The sequence below is a fragment of the Pinus tabuliformis genome, chromosome 1_1 (assembly GCF_031772625.1).
Source record: "Pinus tabuliformis cultivar Carrire ecotype Pingquan chromosome 1_1, CPIR1, whole genome shotgun sequence".
Taxonomy (NCBI): domain Eukaryota; kingdom Viridiplantae; phylum Streptophyta; class Pinopsida; order Pinales; family Pinaceae; genus Pinus; species Pinus tabuliformis.
The window spans coordinates 712756796-712771513 of NC_142297.1; the positions used below are offsets into that span (position 1 = coordinate 712756796).

Here is a 14718-nt window from a genome sequence, read left to right on the forward strand (position 1 = left end):
AAGCATTCCTTTTCAGAAACTGGAAGTAATATTATACTTTAGCTGGGATGGGCGGCTCTTGGAAAGTAAAAAAGAGGGATTAGATATTATAGTTAATTTATAATTTAGATTAGTTGATGATGAGATATATGGTTAAGATATTGTTTATAATTTTTTTTTTACTAAATTTGTGTTTCACTTAGACTTATATCAAACAGATATAAACACGCCCCCCCAACACACACACACATATATATATATATATATTTACATATATATACCAAGTGCTAAAAACAAGTGTGGCATTTACAACTAAAACAAACAAAAGAAATATGTCTTATGTTTGTTCGAATTCCATTGCTGGGACGTTCGGTATCCTCGTTTTAAAAGGTGCCATATAAAAGAAAAGTATTTATTTAGAAGGATGACATAATATTTTCCAATACCACTGTTGCGTTTATGAAGTGGCATCCACAAATCTAGTTGAGCTACGTCAGTATATTCGCGGAGGTATTGAAACTTGAATTTTATGAAGCATATTAAATTTAAATTTTAGGTAGCCTTAGATAATTGTAGGAAGGCTTGATATTGAAATTAACAGGTTTTTAATTAAGGTTAAAATTTCTCTGTATATATCTCTAGAGTAAAAATTTATTTAACCATTACCAAAACAGTGTCAAATTTTTTTGTAATAGTCTATCAGAAATAAATCTCTCTTATTGAATTCCATAACATTATCATGATTTTGCATTATTTCTCAATCCTTGTAATTCCTATTATCTAACTTGATAATAGCTATCATGAAAATGCAGGAAATGCAATTTTTTTTTACAATCATGGCCATATAAAACTTATAGTTCTTTTTTATAATTTTATTAATATAATTTATTTTTTTCTTACAATCTTTTTATATAATGAATTATATAAATATCGTTAAACTCATCATAGAATTTAGGTAAAGAATTATAAAATTATAAAAAGAAAAAACTCGTAAAATTTAATAATTTTAATAATTACCTTTTTAATTTTGGACAATCTTTTACAGTATTTAACAAAGGAGGAATTGCACACTATGAATCCTTAGTATCCTATCCATGTTGTAGAGGGGAAAAAAATTGTTCAAATTTCTAGCACTGTTCTATTGATTGCTCCTACTGATGGGGATGAACAAAAATTAGTCTAATCCTATATCCAATATAATTCTATGTATAGTATTCAAAACTATCAATGTAAAAAGTGTATGTATGAATTTGGGGTAATACATTGAAAAATTGAAGGCACTGTTCTTTCTCTTGTAAACTTCACTTGATTTGTCTGTAGATCTTCCAGTGTACCATCCACCATAGTTGTAACTTTTAGTGCCAAAAGTAACCCAAAAATGTCTTTGCACCATCCACACTAGGGAAATAAGGCGGTTCAAAATATATTTGACGTAGGGCATCACAAGCACCTAGATATGATGGACCATTCATTTCAGTGCTACCCATGGTTGTTACTACCAGCTATTGATATGAGAAGAAAAACCTTTTCACTGCGGCTTCTATTGCCTGGAAGGCCAACAGAACATGTATTGTTGCAACATGGTAAGCACCTGAAGTGTCATGTGAGCGCAGTCCATGTGAATGAAACAAATGCATAAGTGCCTCCTGGAGCCTTGGTCCACCCTTTGGATCAGCCTCAACACCGATGACTTTGGGCACCAGATGCCTTAGTTCCTTGCATGCATTTGTAAGGTCTCTAAGGGGGGCAGACCGAAGGCAATATGCGCCTGCAAGCGTACTAGTGCTGCTAATTGCCAACTGGTGTTTAAGGCAAAGGAAATCATCAGTGTCCATCACTAGAAGCAAGTTCACAATTTCTGTGAGCATGTTCCACATCCTTTCAACCATCCAATAGTCTTTGGATGCTCCTACGAAATCCCCAGAGTCTATTCTTTCATATACTCTCTGCAACAATTCTTGGCCTACAAATACCCAGGCCTCAAAGATCTGGAGGACATTGCAAAGTTTGGCATCTTCTAGATTATGGAACTGTTTATGTTGTTTTAAAGAGTGCAAATATCTTGGCTTGCAGATTCTATCATATTCAAGAAGAGGCTTACCTGACATATTTGGTTCCCCCAGACCTAAATTGAAGGGAGTCCTCTGCATATGGCCTTCAATGGCAAGCCATATTCTAGAAACCATAGCTTCAGCGCTTTTCCATCTACCCAAACGAGGAAGTAAGCTCTCTTCACTTGTTTTGCTAACCACAGGTAAAGCACCAGGTCTCTGCCATACCTCGTGGAAAACTTTCCTAGCAAGAATACCACTACTTACTGACAACTGAAGAGTGGGAACCTGCTTGTCATTTTCACAAATCATTGAAATCAACTCAATATGGGAACTAATTAAGGATTCAAGCCTTCTCTTCCATTCCTCTTTGTCAATGTAAGTCCTTGTGTCACAGAGGACAGACGGAACAAACCGAAAAGTAATCTCCAATGACTGTAAGGCAGCCTTTACCAACCCCTCTCTAGACCAACCAGGCCATTCCTTGAATTTCTACATGGCACTGAGCTCGGGGAGATGCACATACTGCTCGTAACCCGCACACTCCATGGGGGAGGGCTCTATAGAGTCTTCAACAAAGGAAAAATAAGATGTCATTTATTTACAGGACATATTTTTTCCCTGCAAACATAACCAGGAGAGTAAAGACACTAATTCTCTCCATATACCATAATCTAAAAAGAACAACATAATAATAGAATAAACACTAAAATCCATTTTAAACACTAAAATTTTGAAAACTGGAATAGAATAAAATGTTCTTAAATCCTTGATATATTTAAAAAGTTTTATATAATATGTTACTGGATAGAAAGCATATCTATTTGTTGCAACTCAACTTTTTCTGTATACGATAAAAACTAAACACATAAATTATCTTGCGGTTGCCGAGCCTCACTTATAAGCCTTATGGCGGTGTTAATGCCGTTATGACTACACAGAGATCCGGAAATAATCCCAACACCAGAAAATAATCAATAGAAGGGTATAATCAGTTCATATCGGAACTGAGTTAATCTAATGGAAACAATGCAAAACATGGCCTATATCGATGTGAGACACAAACTACCTGTTGTGATATATGTAAGCCGTGGAATTTTCTCTAATCTAGCAGAAGGACATGGTGCATCGATCTTCAAATCGATAAAATTAGAGGTGATAGGAGGGCGCTCTATTGAATGGCCGTGCCATATTGCATTTTCTATGTTTTTAGTATCGTCTTATGAAGAAGATTTTTGATACGGTAATAAATTCTGTAAGTTTTGTTTCTTTATATTCAGTGGCCCTTTTTAGACTGGTTACAGGAATAGTTCTGAACATTGTGTATGTGGATGGGAAGCTTAGTATATCTTTTTATTTTGGCAAATATGGGAGAGATATGAATAGCATGTACTATTAAAATAGGTGATGGGTCCGCTTGTTGTATTATGTTATTTTATTAATTCAAAAAATGATTGAATCATTGGAGCATTGTTGAGAGTTCGACATTAGAAGAAGTAGACTGAATTGAATGAGTTAACACTTCGATCATTATTTAATGTTTAAAAAAATAATTTATATTAAAATTTTGAAAGAATGGTCAACAACTTATGCATTTTTAAAGATGTAAACTGAAGTAAATGATTTAACACTTCGATTATTATTCGATTTTAAAAAAATAAATTATATTAAAATTTTGAAATTAAATGTTAATAGTGAAACGGGTTTTTATTTAAATTTATATGTATCTTTACATTTATGTAATATTGATTTAAAAAATTAATATTATTAATAGAAAAATATTTTAAGAATTCCAATAAAAATATTTAAAATAGTTCAAATTAAAAAGGAACAGAGAAATTATGTTCATTATATAACAATAGTTCAAATATAGGAAACTTAGGGTCTGTATACCAAATTTAGAGTTCATAGACACTAAAAATATTACATGTTAAGTAAAGTATTAAAAGAAATGTTTTAAAACAAGAACACATATTGCAGAGCTAAACAACTCGGAATTTGGTTTTCAAATAGAGAGAATTCACATCCATACAGGAGATGAAACCAAGAGTTGGAAGTCTTGGTTTTCAGGTAGAGGGAATTCACCTCCATACAGGAGATGAAACCAAGAGTTGGAAGTCCCCGGCCTGGTAAATGAAATACGTAAGTTGAAAATAAAACCTCAAACTACTGGAATATACCTGAAAGAGAGTTTGTTTTGATAGACTTGTATTTGCGCCTATAAGAATCAAAGCATATGGTATGTGAAATTAATATTGAGAACTATAAGAATCAAAGCATATGGTATAAGAATCAAAGCATATTATGCGCATCAGACTCGTCATCAAATTTGACATCACAGAGAACTACATCGAGATTTCACTTTAAACCTCAAACAGAAGCATAGAAAGTATAAAATCTTAGCTCTATGTACAGAAGACTACTCGAACAAAACCATCAGATTTTAAACAAATCATTTTCAGCTTTGGCGAATGCCTATGAACAGTACTAGCGTTACCCGTGATCACCAATCTTTGTTCGCCGTTGCAGAGCCGTGTTCTTCTTCGCTGGTTGCACGGGCTGCTCTGCCGTGTTCTTCTTCGCGGGTCTGAAATCTCGATAGCGTATGGAGTTTATGGATCCCGGCACCGGTAATTGCGTGGGTTGAAATCTCGATAGCGTATGGAGTTTATGGATCCCGGCACCGTTAATGCGCGGGTTGAGTTGGTAAACTACGGAGGCGGCGGCAGAGTTTAAGTCCATTAATGGATAGGTTGGTGCACTGATTATGTCCTCAAACTGGAGGCGGGCAGGGACACCGGAGCCGGACGCGGGAAGGAACGGGCATTTCCACAGCTGAGTAATGAGATGTGCATCCATGCATCCATGCATGCGATGGGCTCTCCGGGTGACAGCAATCTGGTGCATTAATGATGTTATAGTCCATGAAATAGCACTTGCCATGGGCTCTCCGAGTGACGGCAATCTGGTGCATTAATGATGCTATAGTCCATGAAATAGCACTTGCCCAATTCCTCCACTCCTATAATATATTATTGCTGGCCTATTAAAGATATGATACATTAATTTCATTTTTTCCACCTACGTTGCATATTTAATACCAAAGGATAGTATTAAAATACGCTGAATGAACACTGCCATTAGAATGAATGCACGCTGCCATTTGACTTCTGATCTTAAGCTGCCAATAACATTCATAACACATGGAATGATATATCATTAATAACATAGGGAATGTTGAACCCAAAAAAATTATATCGATAATAATATAATAAAGTTCCAATTCTTTGCATATTCGTTCCATATTGCTTAATGCTGGTCTATATATTGCTTAACGCTCGTTCATATTATATTCGTTCAGTATTGGTTAACGCTGGCTCATATCTGTTCCATATTGGTTAAAGTTGGCTCATATTTGTTCCATATTGGCTTGTTGCATATGTAAGCATTGCATATGGAAAAGTAATAAGGATTCCTTTATCAACACACTCCTTTATTCAAGTGTATATTCTAGTGAACCACTCATATTTTACCATATCATATATTCAAGCGATGATATGTGTCAATGCAACAATACATAAGGAGGCCGCTATGTATATTGAACCCAATTCGTTAGAGGCAGCTGTATATTCAGTGATATGACATATGTGCCAACGTTGTAGACAAGAGGCCAACACTGTTCGTGAGGCCACAATAACACTGGCGGATTATTTGAGTTGATATGTTTAATAAAATAAGCTACTATGCAAAACTGATATATATTTGAGTTGATTAACAAAGGTTTATACATTTGTGCTGTTATGTGCCAATGCAATACGTACATATGAAATTGATCCATGGAAAAAGTCATATTAAATATTGTGCAATGATATATGTATATTGTGTGCCATATGATAAAACTGCCCACCCAATTGCATTAAATACTTTCAGATATTGCGCTGCATTAACTACTTCATATAAACTATCGCATGCAATGGATTAATGTTCTCAATATTCTGCCAAATTATCTTGAAAGCAAACACAACATACTGCTATATATGTAAATATTTTTCTAATTCAATGCTGCTCTGTGCAACCCTTTGCATATGATAGCTGACGCTCTCCAAATTAGGGCATAAAACCCTAAATACTGTCCCAAATCTTGCATATCAATTAAAGTTGCTTCAGATTTTGTAAAACCCTTCCATATTCAAAGCATAGATATCCCACGTATATTGATATAATATGTTGTGTTATATGAACAATATTCAACTCTGTTTGAATTATATCCAATGCTGCTCCAAATAATTCAATCTTACTCCAAATGGAAAATGAACGATGTTCTTTCTCAACGTTCACCAATGAATTCACACTGCAAACAATATACTGTATAAAACCATATCTACACTCTAAACGTTGCCAATAGAATTATAGCACTGACATATCATTATAGCATAGCATACAAGATGTCATAACTCATTACATAATCCAATCACATGTGCACAACAATCATGAATATATCAATAATTATTCAATGCATAGGATTTGCATGGGTTAAATTGTTTTGATTTAATTCTCTACACATAGGCTAGTTCTGCCTCTATTACGTTTGTCTTGCCTATGTAGACTCTATTTATCCAACAACTTTGTCTAATAGTTTCTATGGCACTCCTGTATTGTCATTATTGTTATGGGTTAATCTCTTTTCTGCATTATAGACTCTTCTTGTTGTGATTTGGCTGGCAAAAATTTATCTTTTCAACCATCCAATTGCTTGGACAACTTTATTGTCATCCTCACTTCTTTTCCATCTTGAATAGCATTTCTATTTCATTGTTTTTTGCTCTAACAATTTTTTTCTCATGGTTATCTTTAAGGTAATGCTTGCATGATTTTTTTACAAGATCTAGCATTTTTGGAACTGTATCATTTCTTTTCTATCAAAAAAATGCACGAGTACCTTCTTCTGCTGACATCAGAGAAGAAGTGTTTGTATCACTATGTTGAATTTTTGAAAATATAGTCTTAGAAGGTTAATTAGAAGGTTAATTCTGAGTGCTCTTTTTCCAAGATTTTGAAAGGTTAAGGTAACTCTCCTTTCCTTTGGTATCTTCTACTTGTTTCCCGATGCAGACTTAGAAGGGCCTATGCAACTAAAATTTTCAAATAGATTCCTAATAGGAAATTTCCTTTCCTCATCCAACCTAAAGTTGGATTATTTGCAACATAATGTTGAGCACCACCTTGAATACTTTCCTGCTCACGCAATTTTTGTTTTTCTAGTTCAAATTGCTTTAAAAGTTCTTGTAAAGCATCTTTTGTGATTGGCTTATGGCAGAAGCGACACATATATCTTTCCAATTAATAGCCCCTTGTATGGTAAAATTTGTAAGAAAAGTTGAAAGATTATGTGAAAATGGACATTCATCCCCTTTCAAACAACATTGATTGATATGATATTTCATATCTCATATTTAGTAACAACCCTTTCAAGTAGAACTTGCAAAAAATCACACGCTTGGATTTGGTGATTGGTGCCAACTTCAACCTTTTAACACCAACTTATTTGCCCTTTAATATTTGTTTCTTCCTTTTTGTAAACTTCCTCTTTTGATTTTCTTTTTGCTTAGCCTTCTTATTTTTTTGTGTCACAAAGCACCTCATCTACTCCTTTTCCCTTGCACTTCCATGCTCATGTAATCTACTTTCTGACATATTTGATACATGTTCTTCAGAGGAAAATAAATTGAATGGAATATTCATTCCATCACAATTGTGAGCAAATATTTTGACAGTCTCAACTAAGGCATTTTCATTTTCATATACATCCTTGTTCTCTTCATTAACAATGTCATTCTTGACATATATTGTATTTTCATTGCAGGAGTTTGCTTCCTCAAAATTTTGATCTTTTCAAGATATTTTGGATTTGCTCCCCCCGAGATTTTGCTGCTCCTATAACACTAAATGAACCCTTCTTTTGCTTTCTTGATCTGTTCCCCCTGAGGCTATGATGACTTCATTTTGTTGTTCAAGTCTCAAACTGCTTCTTTTTCTTCCTCTTCCATACTTTAGTTGGCTACCATCTATCGTTGTCTGCATTTCTTTTTGGCTCATTATCTGGTCTGCTTGGAGTAGATTATGTTTTCTGTCTAGAACTCTTTAGAGTATATATAGAAGCTTGAAGTGTTTGGCTATATGGCCAAGATTTCTACACAAATAACATTTTATATGGCCAAGAAATGAAACAAATGGTGTGTGCTTTCTTGAGTCATTTCTACTTTTCTTTACATACATTTTGCATTCAATAGCTCTATATCCAAATTCATTGCACAAATAACACTAACCATAGAAATGATTTGTGTACCTAGTGAATGAATGTATTATCTATTTACTTGTTTTAGGGAGCCTTCTTATTTGTTGCATGTTTTATTGATTAAACTTGATTTCTTTGTCTTCCATTCTGATGCAATGTGTCCATGTTCATGGCAAGAAAAACACTTCATATCCTTCAAAGGAGCAAAGAATATCCTTTGAGATCTTCCAAATTTTCTCAATTTGTCTCGAGGAGAAAATGACCATTTATTCATCTCATTATTTGGCTCTTAATACTTCTTCTTGTTTTTGTTTGCCTCTTTACAAATCATGTTGTAGTGGGCTTCTTCTTATGTAGGTATTTTTAGGGCCACTTCATTATCCTTTATGGCTACCTTTTTTGCATTCTTTATGGATACAACCTCCTCTTGTAACTGCTTACATGATCTATTATTTTCATCTAACTCTCTTCTAACTGAAATAATCTCAGACTCTAATCTTTCACATTGTACATTTTTCTAGTTTAGGTGTCTATTCATCATCTCTTCTATTCTACCTGGCTCTTCAAACTGGGTCTTCAAATTAATAATTTCCTCCTTGAATTCATGTTTTCTTTCATCACATATTTGTAACAGTTTCTTATGGTCTCTACTTTCATTCCTCAGTCTTTCTATTTCAGCCAAGACTAAGTCAAGCTTGAATTGTTCTTCAACTAAATTTTCTTCATGAGAATTAGATGCATTTAACAAGTCTCATTTGATTGAAGACTTTCCTTTTGACATAACTTTTTATTCCTTTTCTTTTTCTTCTCCTTTTCGACAGTGCTACTAGTGTCTCCTTCATGCATGAGTTGTAACTTTTCCCAAATTTCTTTTGCAGGATTTAAATTTATCATTGTCTCAAGATCCTTATTGTGAAGATTATTATACATTACACATTTTTCCTAAGAATTCCACTATTGTTCTTGCTTAGAAAGGGAATCTTTATAGTAGTAATCACATACTAGCTTCCATACACCATGTCCATATGATATCAAATTAGATTTTATCTGATATCTCCATTCATTAAAATTTGCTACACTTAGCATGGGTACATTTTGATAGTCCGTGAGTTAACCAAGTCTATCTTGAAGCTATTAGGCTTACACTAAAGGAAATGTATCTAATACCAATTGATGAAAACTTGATTAAACTGGGGGGTGAATCAATTTAGTACATTCGTGGACATTAATTATTTTCCTTAAAATACATTAATTGAATTTTTAAATGAGAAAATCAACACATAATGACCAACAGATTGAAATTTGAACAAAAAGTGATAAGTAATCCAAAACATCACATAAACACATAACATCAACACATATGGACACCAGATATAAATGGAAACCCATAAAGGGAGAAAACCATGATTTGTTATTGTTGTGATGCAAAGGCAAGTTCCTACTCCCTTATTACATCTGATTTTCTGTAGGCTTCAACCTATAGGAGGTTGCTACCTCAATTTTTTTGCAAGCTACAACATGCAAGGAAGCTCCAACTCCCAAAGATTTTATGCAGCCTACAACCCACAAGAGGATCCTACCTCAACAGGCTACACCATGTTTTCTATCAAGCTCCAACTTGAAAGGATACTACAATACCCTGATACATACAAGAAACAACATGTTGTTTTACTTGATCATCAATTCTGCATATCTCCATCCTTATCTCTGCCTCTTCTCCCCTTCAAATCCACTTCACATCAACTTCATATGTGTCGGGTAACTCACAAATAATCAACTCTCACATGCTCTCTAACTCTCTGACTCTACTTCCTTCCAAAATCACATATTTTATAAAGATAGTGTGTTGGCTATTTGTATTCTACATAAGAATATGAAGTGAACATGCTTGACTCTTTGCCTTCTACTCATTTGCTTCCAAACTCCTTATATTTTGAATATTGGAGCAAAAATAATTGCTCAAATATTATTTTCAGTCACTTGTAATGATTAAATAGACAAACATAATGCCAACATATGCAAGCAACAAACACATTATAACATCATAACACATATGTAAAACATTCACTCTCCCATTTATGCAATATGCATGAAACATATGAAAGTAATGCACCACTCTCCAAAACCATATATTTGTTCTACATCATCTTGTATTACTACTTTTTCATGCCATTGCCTCAGCAACCTTGAGTCTTGCCTTGTTTTCCATGGAGTCTTGTCTTTGCTGTCATGGAGTCTTGCCTTTGCCTTGCATCACAACAATTCAACTCAACTATTATATGCATATAGCAACATAAACAAGCCAACGTTTGTCATCAACATCTATCCTACACACATTTGTCTCACTAATTTCTCAACACGAGCTTATGCATTAACATTTCTCAACATGTGTTGAGCAACCAACAAGTATTACATCTACTTCTTTTCATACCTTTGTTGATCTTTTTATTGCTCCTTTGCCTTTGCTTATTTTTTGCTACTCCTTTGTCATCACGTCTTTTTCTTATATTTTTCCATCACATATTTGCTGCTCTCTCACTGCTTCTTTGCCTTGATCACAAACATAAATTATTTCTACTACTCATTTGCCAAATGATAACAATACCTTGCTACTCTTTTTCTGCTTCTTTGCCTTGATCACAAACATACATGCTTATAGTTTCTCTTTTGCCATTAATGACAACAATTTCATCAAGACATAGAAGAAGGGGAGTATTGGAATTGAAGTGAAAAGGAACTCTCCCAAATTCACGTATTCATTGAATCCCACAATGTACATAAGAAGGAATAACACCAATATATAGACCGTGGTATGGGCCAAGATGATTGTAAAAATCTAGAAGATAGTTACTAATAGAGGCTTCCAAAACCTGGTAATGAAGGTTAAAGTGTTTGCAAGGGAAACATCATTGGCCATGTAGATGGAAGTTGCCATGTACATCACCACCGCAACGGATAACATCCAAAATTCAAAAACTACGTTCATCGTCTAGAGTTGTCCAAAACCCCTTGATTCTAGGGTTACTGGCTTGACCGATATAGTGATCATATAAAAAAATTTGTGATTGGATATATAAAGTACTAGAGTGTCGGGCATCTGACATAACACTAGAGTTGCAAAAGACAAAGGGAGAAACATGGTGAAAGCGAGAGTGAGTATTAGGTCATGGTGGGAGGAGCAAAGAAGGGTATTGAAGGCCTCTTCCTTGACATTGAGTAATTGGAGCTCTTCTTCCTCTCTCTCCATGGATTTTTCTTTGACCGCATATTTTTACTGGAAATCCCTTGGATATGTGAATCTTGACTTTGAGAGAAAATGTAATTGATGTTTGTTTTGATCCTATCTACATTCAATATTTACATGTAGGAAATGCCTCTACTATAGGAATTGATTTGGTTCAGGCCATTCCTCATTTTGCAAAAGTGTGAAAGTTTATATTCCTTGCTCCGCACACCATCCTTCTGCACATATTTGAAAGCATTATGTTGTTATTTCGAAGCAAAACTACCATATGAAAATGAACATCAGTGTATCTCTTTATTATATTCACAACTTGGTTCAGAACACTCTTGAACCTGTTGTTGCTCCACACTTATATAATACACCACACCAGACGGACTATGAATGAAAGGTTCATAAAATATATATGTTAATGTACATTAGTGAGGATAGTTTAAGGCATATAATATTTAGAATTGTAGATGAAATTACCTCACTCTTGAATAACAAAGAGGTCCCCCTTGAATAACAGAGAGGTTTAAAAAGCTCAATCTTGTCACCAACGAGCTCATTAATTAACATATTGAAAGAGCTCAATCTTGTCCCCAACAAGCTCATTAATTAACATATTGAAGAAAAAATGATAGTATGTGCTTGACATCAACAACCATTTAACAATCCTTTGATATTTCATGACAATTTTTTGGAGAATTTGTAAGATCATTAGTTCAAAGTACGTGCTAAAATTGGTTGAGAAGCTTATGGTTATTACTAATGAATTGGAAAACTTGGAAAATTAATACATTGTGTGGAGTGCAGAGGAGCCCCACTCCCCACCCCTTGTTTCTTCCTCTGCATGTCCACACTACGCACAATTTATCAACAATATGGAGATTTGTCCCACCACCTCGCCTACATAAAGGACCTGCAACCGCGTCAGTTTTGGTATCATTGGGCAGAGCAGTAGCATAACAGTGTTAGTGTAAGAGCACTCACCAACGGAATGACCACTCACAAAATTAGTTTTTATTTTATTTTAAAATGAATTGTCAGGCATTGAAACATACCATAAATAAAATTCCCTCCACTGGGGGAATTATGTCCCATCAGAGTTCACTTAGTGAATCGAAAATTAGAAATAAGATTTCTAGAAAATTAGAAAATTATTTTGAGTTTATGGGAAACTAGAAATATTCAACGTTCTCCCAAAACTTTAGTTAAAACTACAAAAACATAGCAAAAAAATTTAGAATCAATGCACTTTGACTGCAAAGCAAATGCTATAGTCCCTAGCAAGGCAAGGACTAATAAAATATATGTTTTTTTAATGAATGATAATTATCAATATTATCATTATAAGTTGTCCTACAAAATCTATACTTAGATTACAATTTTAAATTAATAAAATCTAATAAGAATACACATCGATATACTAACCAATTCCCTTTTGATATGTTACCAATATTTGATAATCCTTATGCATTTTGATATAATAAGATGATTTATATGATGATGCAACCTCTATTTCCATAATTAATCTTCATGTATATTTTTGTAAGGTTCTGATTTTATTTTCCAAGATGCACAATCTTGCGCTCACTGTTCAGTATACATTTCCTAATATTAGAGAACATTGAATTAACAAGGACGATTGCTAAGCAACAAGTCCCTGCCAAGCAAGATGTGTATGTCGCCTTTTCGTGAGAACAAGTAGAGTCCATGGATTTTGTGCTTGTTCTTCTCTATGGGCAGGGACTTGTTGCTTAGATCAACCAAAAAGGTCAGAGCAAACTAAAACACACAATAAAATATTGTATGCTTGTAGCATGTGGTTTGCACATTATTTAAGGAGCTTGTATGTTTGTTTTTGGCACATTTCCCAAGATACAAAATTTGAACAGATTCCTCTCTAAAGGGGCCTTGAGGCCACCTAATGCGCTACAATGTATCTCCTAGATCATTTGAGTTGGTTCTTTTTGCAGTGGAAAGCTAAGGCAAAGATCTATCCATCACAGTAAACTTGCAGGAGTTTCAGTCAAGGCTTGTAGTTCCTCAATTCAAGCAGTTCTGATCCGACGATTCAACGATCTAACATAAGTTTTTAGCATAGCCCGATATTCAAACCAAGGTGTTGAGGAAGACAAATAACATCCCCAACAAAAACTGTTACTATCTTACTCTCAACACTAACAGTGGAATAAGATTTACCCCATGCACTAACAATGGAGGAAGTGGAGTGAGAAGTGAAAGTGTTGGCAATGACAAGAAAGCTTTAGAGTTTGATATGTTGACAAATGTTAGTAGTCTACAGACTTCACATTTTTTCGAAGGGATCTACCAACAAATACTAAATTAGACAAACCATCACAGGCCGATAATTTCAAGCCAATGATACAAAAGCTTGGTTTGTGCCAGAAGAGAAATGTGTATACGCGAATCCTCATAACTCCATTCCCCACAACATAGTCTATTCGAAAGAGATGGGAAATCACAAAAGTGGCAAGAGCAATGTAGAACTATAGCTTTGACTAGGGCAGAGAAAAGAAGGAAAGATTAAGCACCTCTTTTGTTTAATAGAGAAGAAGACATTAGGATGTTGGGAGAATATCTGAAGTGTTTTTCCAGCGTATGGAAATCCCATGGAGCCTGGAGGCAATCGTCTACCTCTGAAAAATAACACATGATGCCATAGTGTTACGAGCATATAATATAGTCCCACAACTATCAAGGCTGCTAGTAGAAGTAACGCCATTGTAGCCATGTTATGCAATAGATGCTATCCAATTCAGTTGCAAATTCCTTCCTTCAACAGCCTCTCAATCATATTATTTTTGTTTCAAACGCAGATGGAAATAGAGATTAAGAAAAATTGAGAGAGTGAACCATATCCACCATTAAAATAACTTTAGAGAGTAGAAAAATTACAGTAAAAAAAACCACTAAAAATAATAATTTATGAAGAATAACAAAAATTAACAAAGCATCAAAACATGAGTTGGAAATGAAAATTAGATGCTCTGTTTTAGACTGACAATGTTTCTTCTTCCTCCCTCTTCCACGACTTTGTGTGTGTAGAAGGAGGCTTTCCTTTTGCGTTTTGATGAGTTCAGATACTTACATGATGGTGTACAATGCCTTTCATGGACTGAAAAATGATATTTTCTTTCTAATAA

General features: G+C 34.4%; 1 pseudogene; it reads right to left on the reverse strand.

The window, feature by feature from the left end:
* Window positions 1-10978: 10978 nt before the first annotated feature.
* Window positions 10979-14297, reverse strand: LOC149215853 (uncharacterized; annotated as a pseudogene).
* Window positions 14298-14718: the final 421 nt, after the last annotated feature.